Source organism: Protopterus annectens, chromosome 10.part0, assembly GCF_019279795.1.
Source record: "Protopterus annectens isolate FY-2018-M chromosome 10.part0, PAN1.0, whole genome shotgun sequence".
NCBI lineage: Eukaryota > Metazoa > Chordata > Ceratodontiformes > Protopteridae > Protopterus > Protopterus annectens.
Window position 1 is genome coordinate 893,328,914 of NC_056744.1, and position 13,273 is coordinate 893,342,186.

Below are 13,273 nucleotides of genomic sequence, written 5' to 3' on the forward strand. Positions count from 1 at the left end.
CTATCTTTTTTTAAAGATCTCTTCTGCCTTGGTGCCAAACAAATTGTCTTTGTTCAATGGTGCGTCCAATAATTTTGATTTGGCATGGTCTGGCAAGGTCTGTTCCTTAAGCCAAGCATGTCTTCTAAGGACAGAACAAGTGACTGCTGATCTGCAAGATGTTTCTAGGCCATCAAAGCCACATTGCAAGGTGTGCTTAGTAACTTGGCTTGCAGAATGCATACGCTCTTGTAATTCTTTATTTTCTGCACAAGCAGGAAAGGAAGATATTTTTTGTTTGAGGAGTTCCATGGCATGCTGCTGCTATTTCAGTATGTGGAACTGACAATTTAGTGCTCCAATAGCAAGAGTAGCAGAGGTGTACACTTTATTACCCCATCTGTCTAAAGCTCGGGAATTCCTGTCTGAGGGGGTGGGATTCTTAGCAGAGGTTGCTTTAATTCCTTTAGGTCCTTGAGAGATAACCTCTGGGTCAGCAGTAGGATTTTTGAAAAGGAATTTGTGAGCATCAGGGACTCTGTAGTACCCGTCAGGTTTCCTGGGAGCAGGAGGAAGGGTGTCAGGAGTCAAACTAGATTCCATAAAAACATCAACATCAACAACAACATCCAGGACAGGAGGAATGGCCAAAGGTCTGTGCTGTGGTAAATCTAAGAATTCCCCGAGTCTCTTTTTTGACTGAGGGTAGTCCTGACATTCCCACTGGAAATGCTCCTTAAAGAATGAAGGGTTTCACCAAATGAAAAATACTCGGGTGGAGAGGCAGAAGGAATGGATTCCTCTGCATCAGAATTCTCATAAGAAGAGAGGGGTTGCATGTCTTCATATTCAGAAGCAGCAGTCAGACTGCTGTTCAGATAAAACTATTGGGGACAGCTCTCTTTCTTTTGGAAGGGGTAGCTTGGCTTCCCCTAATAAGCATAATTTCTTCCGCCATTTTAAGCATTTGAGATTGAGGAAAGGAAGCAGGTGCCTGAGCTTGGGAAGTCGTTATTTTGGGCGTAGTTCGTACCCTGGGCCTTAGAAAAGTACAGTTGTGTACACTTACCATAAATGTAGATGTTAGAGTGTATTCACTGTTGCAGTCATTACATTTGGGTTATCTGCTTGCAGGTAGCCCTCATTTGGCCTGATTAACATAGTGGGTCCTGCGTCGGTTGCTGTCCCTTCTTCCATAACGTCAGGTCGTCAGGGGTATAAAACATGCAGCCGTCACCATTACATCAGTTTTTCTTGCCCCAGATGTCAGGTGCCCCCCTAATGGGATGCAATTAAATATAAAAGTACAAAGATATACCTCCAACAAAAAAGCAAATACACCAAAAAGGCTTTTAAGCATAGTAAAGGAAAGTAGAGGAATAGCCAAAAGAAGTTAGGGGGCTGGAGGGAGGCTAACCAGGACTGCAACACTGAATACACTCGAACATCTACATTTATGGTAAGTGTACACAACTGTACTAAGTTCTTCGTGTTTCACTGTTGCAGTCATTACATTTGGGTAGATTCCCAAAGCTATGGTTGGGAGGAGGAATTTAGATAGCATTAGGGCCAGCTATAAGACCCTGCTATAAGACCCAGCAAGACTGCAGTGGCAAAGCCAGCTCTGGATTGGCAAATGATAATGCTTGGTGAATCCAGGTAGCAGCTTCTAGGCTGTCCCTGGTAGGGACGCCTCTGAGAAAGGCTGTAGAGGTAGATGCAGCCCTGGTAGAGTGAGGTCTGATCCCGATTTATAGGTTTTCCATGGTGCTTATAGCAGAAATGGAATACAATGGCTTTTTGCTTTGAAATAGCCTTCCCCTCTGTCCCTGCAGCAAATGCCACCAGCAGTTGCTCAGATTTCCTTTGAGGTTTAGTCCTGTCCAAGTAGAATCTAAATTGTCTGTGCACATCTAAGGAATGCAGTATCCATTCCCCTTTATTCTGTAGATTGGGAAAGAAAGTTGGCAAATGAATGGACTGATTAAGAGCCACGGTGGATACCACCTTGGGCATGAAGGATGGATTGGTTCTAATGGACACCCTGCCTGCATGAAAGATGATGAAAGGCTCCACTGCCATAAGGGCCTGTAATTCAGATACCCTTCTAGCTGAAGTGATTGCTAAAAGGAAAGCTGTTTTCCAAGAAAGAAATTTTAAGTCTGCAGTAACAGCTGGCTCGGAAGGAGGTAGAGTGAGTTTCTCCAAGACAAAGTTAACGTCCCAGGCTGGGGTTGGAGCTCTCCTGGGTGGTCTCAAATTTTTGGCCCCTGTGAGGAACTGCTTGAGCAGTGGATGAGAGAAAAGGGGGAGGTTCTGTGTTATAATGAGCTGAAATGGCTGAGGCGTAGATTTTAATGGAGGAAAAAGACAGGCCCTTGTGAAGCATCTCAGTTAAGTATTCTAAAATCTGAGGTAAATTGGGTGCTGCTGTGCTCATCCCTTGAAATTGGTTCCAGGCATAGAATCTTTTCCATTTTTCAGCATAAGATTTTCTAGTACTAGGTCTCCTTGCCTCTAAAATAATATCCATCACAGGTTTGCTGAGGGATGGTAAAGGAGAGATTAAGTAATTAGCCAGGCTGCAAGGTACAGTGTTAGAAGCTGAGGGTGCAGAATCTGGTTCTCCTGCTGAGACAGCAGTGAAGGTGTCCGAGGCAGGTGCCATGGAGATAACAGTGACACACTGCGCAGGAGGGGGTACCAGTGTTGGCACAGCCAGTCTGGAGCAATCAAAATCATCCTTGGTTTGTCCAGTTTGATTTTTAGTAGTACTTTGGAGAGCAGAGGCAAGGGGGGGGGGGGGGGGGAGGCATAGACGGATAGATTTTTCCAGCTGAAGGACAGAGCATCCACTTTCCAGGCTTGTTTGCGGGGAGTCCTTGTGCAAAATTTGTCCAATTGGTAGTTCTGGGGAGAGGCAAACAGGTCTATATCTGGGCTCCCCCATTTGTTTGTCAACATGTTGAAAATCCTTGGTCTCAGTTTCCACTCGTGTGGGCCCATGAGGTTTCTGCTTAGTCAGTCTGCCAGTGTATTTAATTTCCCTGGCAGGAATGGAGCTTGCAGGTGCACTTGGTAGCTCAAGGCTGTGTTCCACAATGCCATGGCTAGTCTGCAGAGGGGGTTCAAGTATGTGTACCCCCCTGCTTGTTTATGTACCACATAACAGTGGTGTTGTCCATCTTTACCATTAGTTGTCCTGGAAGAATGTGGTCCTTGAAGGCTGTCAGAGCATTCTGTACAGCTAACATTTCTTTTTGATATGTAGGTGCATTTGACTTGGGTTCCATTTGCCCTGAATGCACTTCCCTGCCAGGTAAGCCCCCCATGCATAGTCTGAGGAGTCTGTTGTTAGGGTTTGGGTGGCAGGGGGTGGTGTGAAAGGTAGTCCCTTGTTTTGGTGGCAGGCCTCTGCCCACCAAAGGAACTCTAGGCGTACGCAAGGTATGATAGGAATTATTGTTTCTAGGTGTTGAGAATGTTGACACCATGGGCTTTTTAGATACCACTGTAGTTTCCTCATATGCAGTCTTGCATATGGAATTAGAAGAATGCAGGAGGCCATGAACCCCAAGGCTTGCAGTATTTGTCTTGCAGACAGCACGGTTTTTGTGGCCACTTGTTTGAAGTAGGTTGTCAAATGAATTTGTTTCTCTGGCGTGAGGTAAGCCATCTGGAAAGTTGTATTCAAGCTTGCTCCCAGGAATATAATTTGTTGCCAGGGTACCAGGTGTGATTTCTTTTTGTTTATGGTGTATCCCAGACAAGTTTGAACTCTTTGTACAAAGGCCAGATGATTCAAACACATGTCCTGGCTTTCTGCCTGAATTAGACAATCGTCCAGGTACGGTATATTTGAATATTTCTTTGCCTGCAAAATGCAATAACTGGAGCTAGGCACTTTGTGAATACCCTGGGCACAGTAGATAAGCCAAAGGGCAGTGCAGAGAACTGATGGTGCATGCAGCCTGCTTTGAAGAGGATTGGGATGTGCAGGTATGCTTCTTTTAAATCTAGCATTGCCAACCATGCATCTTTGCCTAGCATAGGAAGTAATTGGTGAAGAGTCAGCATCTTGAATTTTGGAATCTCCAAAAAGGTGTTCCGAGTAGACTGGTCCAGGACAGGACGCCATGTATTGTCTTTTCTGGGTACCAGGAAAAGTCTTGAGTAGAAACCTTGTCCCTTTACCTCTTCTGGTACCAGCTGAATAACCCCCATGCTTAACAGAGAAAGTACTTGTTTTTGGGCCTCTGCCCACTGACTTGGGGGTAGGTCCGGCCACCCGGTTGGAGTTGGTAACGTGTGGAAGTGAAATCTGTACCCCTGGGACACATTTAAAACCTATTTGTCCTGGGTAATGAGTTCCCAATTCTTTGCATGAAGAGCAATCGTTCCCCCCAAAGGGGCAGTCAGTTGACAAGTGCTTAGAAATTTTAAAAGGAAGTCATTGAGACAGTTTACCATAGGGGAGTCATTATTTCCAGATTTGGAAGTGGAGGCCCCCCACTGCTTAGTTCTGTGTCTCCCCTGGGACTGAAACCTGGAGATTTTGCTGCCTGGGTTTGGCTTAAGACCTGGAAGGGGCTGGAAAGGACCAATTCTTAGAGGGCCAGTGCCTACTAAATCTTGGAGGCTGAACTTGCAAAAAAAATCTTTAACAGTTTGCATAGATTTAGCTTCATCTTCCATCTTTTTAAGAACTTCCTCAGCCTTGTTGCCAAACAGGCAGTCCTGATTTAAAGGAGCATCCTACAATTTAGCTTTAACATGATCAGGCAAAGATTGCTCCTTAAGCCAAGCATTCCTTCAGAGCACAGACCCAGTAACAGCAGCCCTGCAAGAGGCCTCTAATGAATCAAAACCACATTGCAAAGTATGTTTTCCAACCTGTTCAGCAGAATGCATTAAATCCTGTAATTCTTTATTTTCCACACAGTCAGGCATCAACATCATTTTCTGTTTAAGCAGTCCAATAACATGCTCCTGAACTGGCAGTTTAAAGCTCTAATGGCCAAGGTTGCAGAAGTGTTGTAAACCTTCTTACCCATCTATCCAGCGCCCTGGAGTCTCTATCAGAAGGGTTAGGATTTTTAGCAGTAGAAGCCTTAATGCCCTTGGGCCCCTGTGAAAAAGTCTCTGGATCTGCAATAGGATTTTTAAAAAGGAACTTGAGAGACTCCGGGACCCTGTAGTATCTGTCAGGTTTTCTGGGAGCAGGAGGCAGGGAATCAGGGGCCAAACTAGATTCCGAAAAATCATCAACGATGTCTAGTACAGGTAGAGTAGCTAAAGGCCTATGCTGAGGTAGGAGAAGGAAATCCCCAAGCCTCTTTTTTGAATCACAAAAATCCTGGCTTTCCCAGTTGAAATTCTCCCTTAGAGTATGTAAGGTTTCCCCAAAAGAAAAGTCCTCAGGAGGGGAACAGAGTTAATGGAGTCCTCTGCATCGGAGTCCTCTGCATCAGAATCTTCATAAGTAGATAAGGGCAAATCCAGATTACCAGAAGAATCAGAAACAGAAGAATCCTGATCAGAAGATTCATAATCAACTTCAGTACTAGGCCTCTTTTGGGGGGGGGGGGTTGGCTACCCCTGATTAGAGTTATTAGATCTTCAGCCATTCTTATCATTTGTTTTTTGGGCATAGAGGCCTGAGCATGTGGCCTGGGTGTCGTTTTTTTTAGCATGGATCGAGATTTAGGCCCAAGTAAAGAAGGAGGCGTCTGTTTAATATGAAAGTCCGTAGGGCTGAATACACCCTCAGAAGCCTGCACAGCGGCTCCAGACCCATCCAACGTAGAGACATCTGCGGTTTCCATAGTTGAAGCATCTCGCGGCATACCGGACTCCGAATGGGTCTCAACAGAGGCCTGCGAATCAGAAGTAGCGGGTATCAGGGGTTGCAAAAGCGCCTCACTGAGCACCGGCGAACTGGCGACTGGCTTAGGAGAAGCGTCGTCTGCAGTTTTGGACCTCGGCGGCCTGTCTCAGTCTATCTTTGCATTTTTTCAGAATCTTGGTAATCTGATGGCTAACCCGACGACATTTCAGGATAATTAAACCAAGAACTGAAATGTTTAGATGTGAAAATATACAGACAATGGATAGTGCACCGATTAAATAAAGCAAAAAAACGAAAGCAAGGTATATCGTGGTCAGGGCCTAGGCAAGGAATACAGTACGAATTAAAATCTTTACGAAATATTTGCTTTCCACAAGTAATGCAGTTATTAACTTTTACTGACATCGGTAAGGAGCAAAAAAAAAAAAAAAAAGTTTCCCCAACAGGGTACTTAGCTTTATTTGAAGACTTCGGTTCTGAAACTAGAAAATGAAAATTTCAGGAGTCGACAGACACTTGCGAACTGCTTCTGCTTCGGGCACCGCATGGCAAGAAAAGACTGATGTAATGGCGTCGGCTGCATGTTTTATACCCCTGACTGGGGCAAGGCACTTTGCAAAAATTCTTGGGAGAATGGAATGACCAAAAGGCAAAAATGTAAAACTAAGTTCAACACCAGGGCAAAGACTCTCAAGATTTTTGTCCATTTGAATTTGTGGGTCATTTTTGGAGGTCTACAGTAGCTAAAAAAACCCTGGGAAACAGAGGAAAAAGGTTTGCAAAAGTAGCATCTTGAATTTTGGTTTCAAGAGAAAGGTGTTTTAAATGTCCACAAAATGCTTCTATATGCATTCTTTTCTGGAAAAAAAACATTCTTGATAAAATCTTTTGCCTGGTTAGGACTGATTAACTGGCACCATTACTCCCAGAGACAGCGACTCAGAGAATGAGGAAACTGATGTGGTTCTTTCAAGGAAGAGGAATCCCAACTTGAATAGGGGACATCTACTGCAATCTCTACTGAATCTGAATTACTTTTAAAACCTAGGCATTAGACATTTGTTTTCGGAGACACTGCCTGTAATATGGAAGACATGCCAGGGCACAGTCATTGATTTTTCTTTTGAAAAGAGGAGGTTCCTTAGGATCCCTCAACTTAAATTTTTGATTCACCCTGCCATTTTGTCTTCTATTTTTGTTTAGCAATTTTTGGCCAAGAGGAGTTAAAAGGCTTTCAAAAAGGGACCAGAATAAGATGAACAATGTCTATCATCTTGGAGCATGAGAAAAAACATATGCTTGACTCCTTGCATTCTTTTTCCCCTTTCATCTAGCTTCTCAAGTACTCAAGTGTTTCCAAACAGAAGGTCTCAGTCAAGTGGCACATATAAACTGAGCTTTAATATCACTAGGGAAATATTGCAGTATGACCCAGGCATTTACACGTTACTGTACTTGCTGTAACAGCCATACACACAGCATCCACAGTATCATAAGCACACTTAACAGAATAGTAACTTGAGATGCAGAATTTAACAACTCCCGTAAGTTAGATTTAGTGATTTAATTACTAGGCTAGATATGTTTTTTTGAATATTAGCAAAAATAGATAATAGATACCAGGCATGTGAGTTTAGATGTTCATGTCTAAATGCCAAGGCAGAAGATGTGTATACTTTGCATTAGTTTCTTAACCAAGCAAAAATCACTAAATACATAACTCAATCTTTTTTTTCTCCCAATGTATTGATTGCCACAGTACTTGACAGTGTATACGCCAGCTCTAGTTGTCACAACTCCTCAACACATGTAAAAATGGGAAAAGGGGAGTTGATTACATTGATTTGGCTAAAGGATTCAACAATATATCCCATGACAGAATCATAAATTAAGTTAGGAATGTGAAGGTAAATTAAGTTGGTAAATTAAGTTGAAATAATGAGTCCACAATCTGCTACATGGTCATACACAACACCAAAGCATAGGAGGACTCCTATCCTTAACCTCCCCATCACCAAAGCATCGGAGGACTCCTATCCTTAACCCCCCCCCCCATCACCTGTAAAGTCAAAGTCCCTTAAAACTCTGTTCTAGGGGCACTCTTTTTGCCACTGGTTTTCTCACATGTCAAATCCGACTCCAATGTCTAGCTCAACAAATATGCAGGTGCCTGCAACCAGAAGCATTTTCCTTAATGCTGCCAACATCTCCTCCTTTCAACACTTTACATTCCACATGGATGGTGAAACAGAAATAACACTACCTTCAGTGTAACAAAAAAAAAATGTAGCATTCTGAAATTTGAAAAAAAAAATCCCATATCAGCTAGGCAGCAACTAAAAGTTGATAAAACAGCTTTGAGTCCTTGTAGATGACAAATTCTATCTTGTACTTTAAAACGTATTGAACCAAATAACTGATAAAAATAAAAGTAATAAACTCGGTGATAAACCAAACTGTGCTTTTAATGCAGAAATTCAGTAAAAATCCAGTAAGCGCTTTCGTCTTTTCATACACAAGACTTCTTCAGACTGAATTAAAACCTCTCACTTCATTCATTAAATACTAAAAGATATCGTCATATGATATTCCAAATTAATGTCTTAACCCTTTCTTTTTCAAATAGGCTACAAAAGAAGAAGCAGTTGGTAATGGTCCACGCTTTCTGTACAAAAAGGGAAAGAGTTTTAAAAACTTTTTCCAAAGCAGTTTGAATCTCAGGCCTAAGAGGCAGGATGGAAAAATGCTTGGCATGCAATTTTTGTGATTTAATTTATGAAGGAGTCAGTGAAATTGTTATTAATGATGTAAAAATATATGTCAATAAGCTTTACACTTGCAAATCAAAGTTTGTTGTTTATCTAATTGTATGTCAGTCTTGCAATGCATTCTATGTTGGCCGTACTAGTAGGGAGCTGTTCAAAAGAATGTATGAACATAAAAGAGCTGTGGAAACTGGCAATGAAGCTAACGCTTTAGGTAAACATTATAAAATGGGGGGTTGTAAAATCAATTTTAAATTTTTGGTTTTGGGAAATATTGCTGATTATGAGATCAAGTTGAATGCTGAGGAGGTGTTGGGATGGTTGGAATATACATGGCAGGTTAAGTTGAATGCCTGCTATCCCCCTAGGCTAAACAACAGAGAAGATTTTGTAGCCTATTTGAAAAAGAAAGGGTTAAGACATTAATCTGGAATGTCATGTGATGATATCTTTTAGTATTTAATGAATGAAGTGAGAGGTTTTAATTCAGTCTGAAGAAGTCTTGTGTATGAAAAGACGAAAACGCTTACTGGATTTTTACTGAATTTCTGCATTTGGTTTATCACCAAGTTATTATTTTTAAATTCTATCTTGTATTCATACAGCCACCATTGCCTGCAAATCATATGGAGTTACCCATTTGATATTCTGTGTGACTGAGTGCTGGTCCAGAAAGAACCATCTCCCTGTATACAGCTTGTCAGAAAAAATATAAAGTAAAGTACCCTGTTATGTAACCTACTCAAGTGAAAATGAAGGAACAAAGACTCATCACACAGAAATGAAGGGCTTAAATGTTGTCTTTCAAAGACTACAGTAACTTTGTCTCTCTTGAATTGTATCACCTTCTTAGAGAAGACTGAAGCCTAATATACAAGCATTAATGGTTCCCTTACTACTTAAAATCCACTGCATAAAATCTCACCCAGAGGGTGACAAATAGGAGTGGGATGACAATGTGTCGAATGAGAGAGTAGAAGCTAAACACATAACTAGATGGATGAAAACCAGAGAATTTTACACATTTGTAACCAACATTTATAAATTAAAACATTTTCAACAAGCAATGGGTCATTACTTTCTACAGTTAGCGAGAATATAAAACAAGGGTACTTTTCATGCATCAGTGTTTTACTATTTTTTTTAATCTAACAGTTTTAATGCAACATATGGCAAAGTATGGCTGTGTAAAATGAATGGCAAACCAATGCTAGTTGTGAACTACTATAATGTTGCATCTTTAGAGGACAATGACAAGATTATTTTATCCTCTAATCAACATCTCACCTTGGCTCTTTATTTTCCCAATAAAACTCCTGAAAATTCCTTATTTGCTGCCAATACTACTCTGACATTCTCTTTCCCTTCCTCTCAAGCTCCTCATTGCCAGTTATCAGGAACACAGCTTGATCTTCACGTACAAGTATGTCTTAAAAACAGTTTATGTGCTGTATCTTCCACTCTCTAGAGTAGGAGAACTTCAGTTGAGTCCAAACCAATCTCCCCTTCCCAAAGGGCTAGAAAACCAAAAAGCAGACTTTATGACTAAACTTAAGAAGTGGTGCACTTCTGGTGTGGAGGCCCAAGCTAGAACATTAGTAAAGATACGTGCAGACAACCAAGTGGCCATATTGCATAGACAAAAATCACCACCTATGGACAAATTCCTAAAAATGCACTGAATAGCCATCCCTTGTGGTGAACAGCATTGTCATCATACTGGCCAGGGGCATAAAAAAATCGAACTGGTAAAGTCTTAATTGCAAAGGAAGTAAAGCACAGTCTTCCTATACTTGGGGACCACTGATGAAGTAAACTGCAACCTGTTACTGTGAAACGAGGCATCAAGTATATGCCTCACCAAACTCTCAGTAACAAATCATGGTGATGTTGGAGTGGTTGAGCCATTGTTCAGAAACCACTTGTGGAAGGATATATGAACCTTAAGGAACATTATAGGAGTCTTACTAAAAGCATGAATTCAAAGATCCACAAAGATAATAGCCATTAGGCAAACTCTTCTAGAACACAAAACTTCAGGTCCACTGAACTGGAGGGGTCAAAAGAGGGTTACAAGAAACATTAATCACAAAGATTAAGCCTCAAGACTAAGATTCTTCAAACAAGACCCAAGATGAAAGATCTCTTTGGGAATACACTAAACTAATGAGGAGCTAAACTGTAGGCTTTTACTAGTTCACAATATACCCTTCAGGATATACCTGTCCCTTCTTGGTGGAAATAAACATCTCCTACAATGAGAAAGGTGCAAATGCAGCCAGGCAACATTGGTTCAATTAGCAGCTTGGGCACTGGAGATTCTGGTGAAAGGTGGTAGGAAAAATGGCCAGTACTGACTTATAACAGACATGAGTAGCCCAATCTGCCCCCTGCAAACTTTTAGTGGAGGCAGGAGAAGGTAAAGCCACAGTACAGACCAGAGCAAGAACAGTATGGATAATGTCACATGTGGCCATGCCCGCCAGTACTGTAGTCAGATTTGGAAGCAAGGGTGATGGCATGCATGACCTGCTGGGACTGCAATCCCATTTGAGAGGTACTCTTACCAAGACCATAGGGAGTGGAGTGCTGGCCAGTGAAAATCAGTCTACTTCCTATGGCTGCTTGGTTAACAGCCCTCTGAATGTCATTTCTGACCTATGACACCATCTATCTTAAGCAATGTAGCTGCCCAAGGGCTAATCACTGCTGAACAGGGATTTCCCCACCTATATGGGTTGAATGACCGAGTAAAAAAGAAAAAATGAATTGTCCAGTGGTTAACTCTGAAAGAAGTTGATGGTTTTCAGGCAGGAAATGACAAAATTTACAAGAAATGCATATAACAAGTTAGATAACTTCAAAAATGTACAAAATGTAGACAAGCAGGACACTGAAGTTTTTAACCGGTCAGGACTTCATTCTTGCAGCCTTTTTTAAACAGATGTATGAAAGCACATCTCATACAGTGCAATGTTTACATGGTGAAGTTTCTAAGTAAATTGAAGGGAAACTCAAACATAATGGATCCTTAAAAGAAATCTAGTAACAACAAATGTACAGCACTCTGACAAGCGTTTTCCACAACAATGAAAACGTACATCACTTACCTCATCTATCTTCACTTTTGGTTTTGACTGTTTTGTCACATTAGAAGTTGATGTGCGTTTTTCTGCATCAAAACTTATATACAAGCCTCCCATTTGTTTAAGGTTAAGGCCAGTGTCTATGCTGCTTGAGAAGTCTACACTGAAAACACAAGACAAAACCAAGAGGGTGAGGAAAGCAACATACCTGCGTGATAAACGCAGTTAACTACAACGATTAAAAATAGATAAAAACATGGAAGACTACACATCAGTGTTACGTACTTCAGCATTTGCTATATCTATTCTCGGTTTTTGTAAAGAAAGCAGAAACAATACAAGTTAGTTTCTAGAAGTATCAATGACCTGCAAGCATTTGATAATTTTCACACTTTTAAATCTTCAGTGTTGTACATCTTACTACATATATATAAGCATAAAAACATATATTATATATATATATATATATATATATATATATATATATATATACACACACACACACACACATATATGTATATTTATATATATATATATATATATATATATATATATATATATATATATATATATATATATATATATATAAAAAAAAACTCACCAGCAACCCCAAAGTAGTTTATACAGAAAACTGAACCCAGTCGGAAGGTATATCCAGTCGAGTATCACACTCAAGATTCACTCCAAGTCTGACAAAGAAAATCCTTGTAGCAGTAATATCCAGTGTGGTAATATATCCAAAATTCAGCAAAAGACTCTTTTTCAAATGTATAAGAAACTCTATTAACGTTAGCGCTTTCGCGGATATTCCGCTTCCTCAGACGTTGCAATTTATTAGATTAATGCCAAAGCTTTAAATACTAAATTTCAAATTTCATCATTTCCTGTTAATGAACAACATCATTTCCTGTTAATGGACAACATCATTTCCTGTTAATGAACAACATCATTTCCTCTCATTATTGCGTTTTAAAGTTACAAAGATGCATATATAGCATATAAACCAACATATATAAATACTTCAACTATTAAAATATGTAAGTAAAAATAGACATATTAAGACCTAACTATCAAAGATGTATATAACATGATTACGACAGATTCTTGTAGATTTATGAAAATGTATTTATCTAAAAACATAATAGCTAACAGACATAGCACAAAAAATATGCTCTGCCGACAACTTCAAATAAAATGAATAAAAGTACACATACAAAAACAAAAATCTACAATGTGTTCATTCATTCTAAGCAACATTTGAATAGATTAAGGAAATAGAAACACACTGTCGGCAACTTCAGGTAGAATGCACCATAAACACACAATCTACAGCAAAGATAAAGGCATAATCATTCAGATAGATTAACAGCTATAAGTCTTCAGTTCAAAATGTAGACGTACAATCGACTTAAAAAATTCGAAGCATAATTGCTTAGCTTAAACATAGCAATTCTAAAACAGCACCTGATTGAATTAAAGACGGCGATCAAAACAGTCATTTGACTCGATCAACAACTATGGGGCTACAGTTCAAAATATAAATAAAAATATGTAGATAAAAACGCTCGATCGACTGTAAACTCAACATTTCAGAA

General features: G+C 40.2%; 1 protein-coding gene across 1 annotated transcript in view; it reads right to left on the reverse strand.

Moving 5' to 3' along the window:
* The window catches only part of DNTTIP2 (deoxynucleotidyltransferase terminal interacting protein 2), a gene marked incomplete in the record, with an annotated part of 333,455 nt that overhangs the window by 177,135 nt on the left and 143,047 nt on the right, over positions 1-13,273 (reverse strand).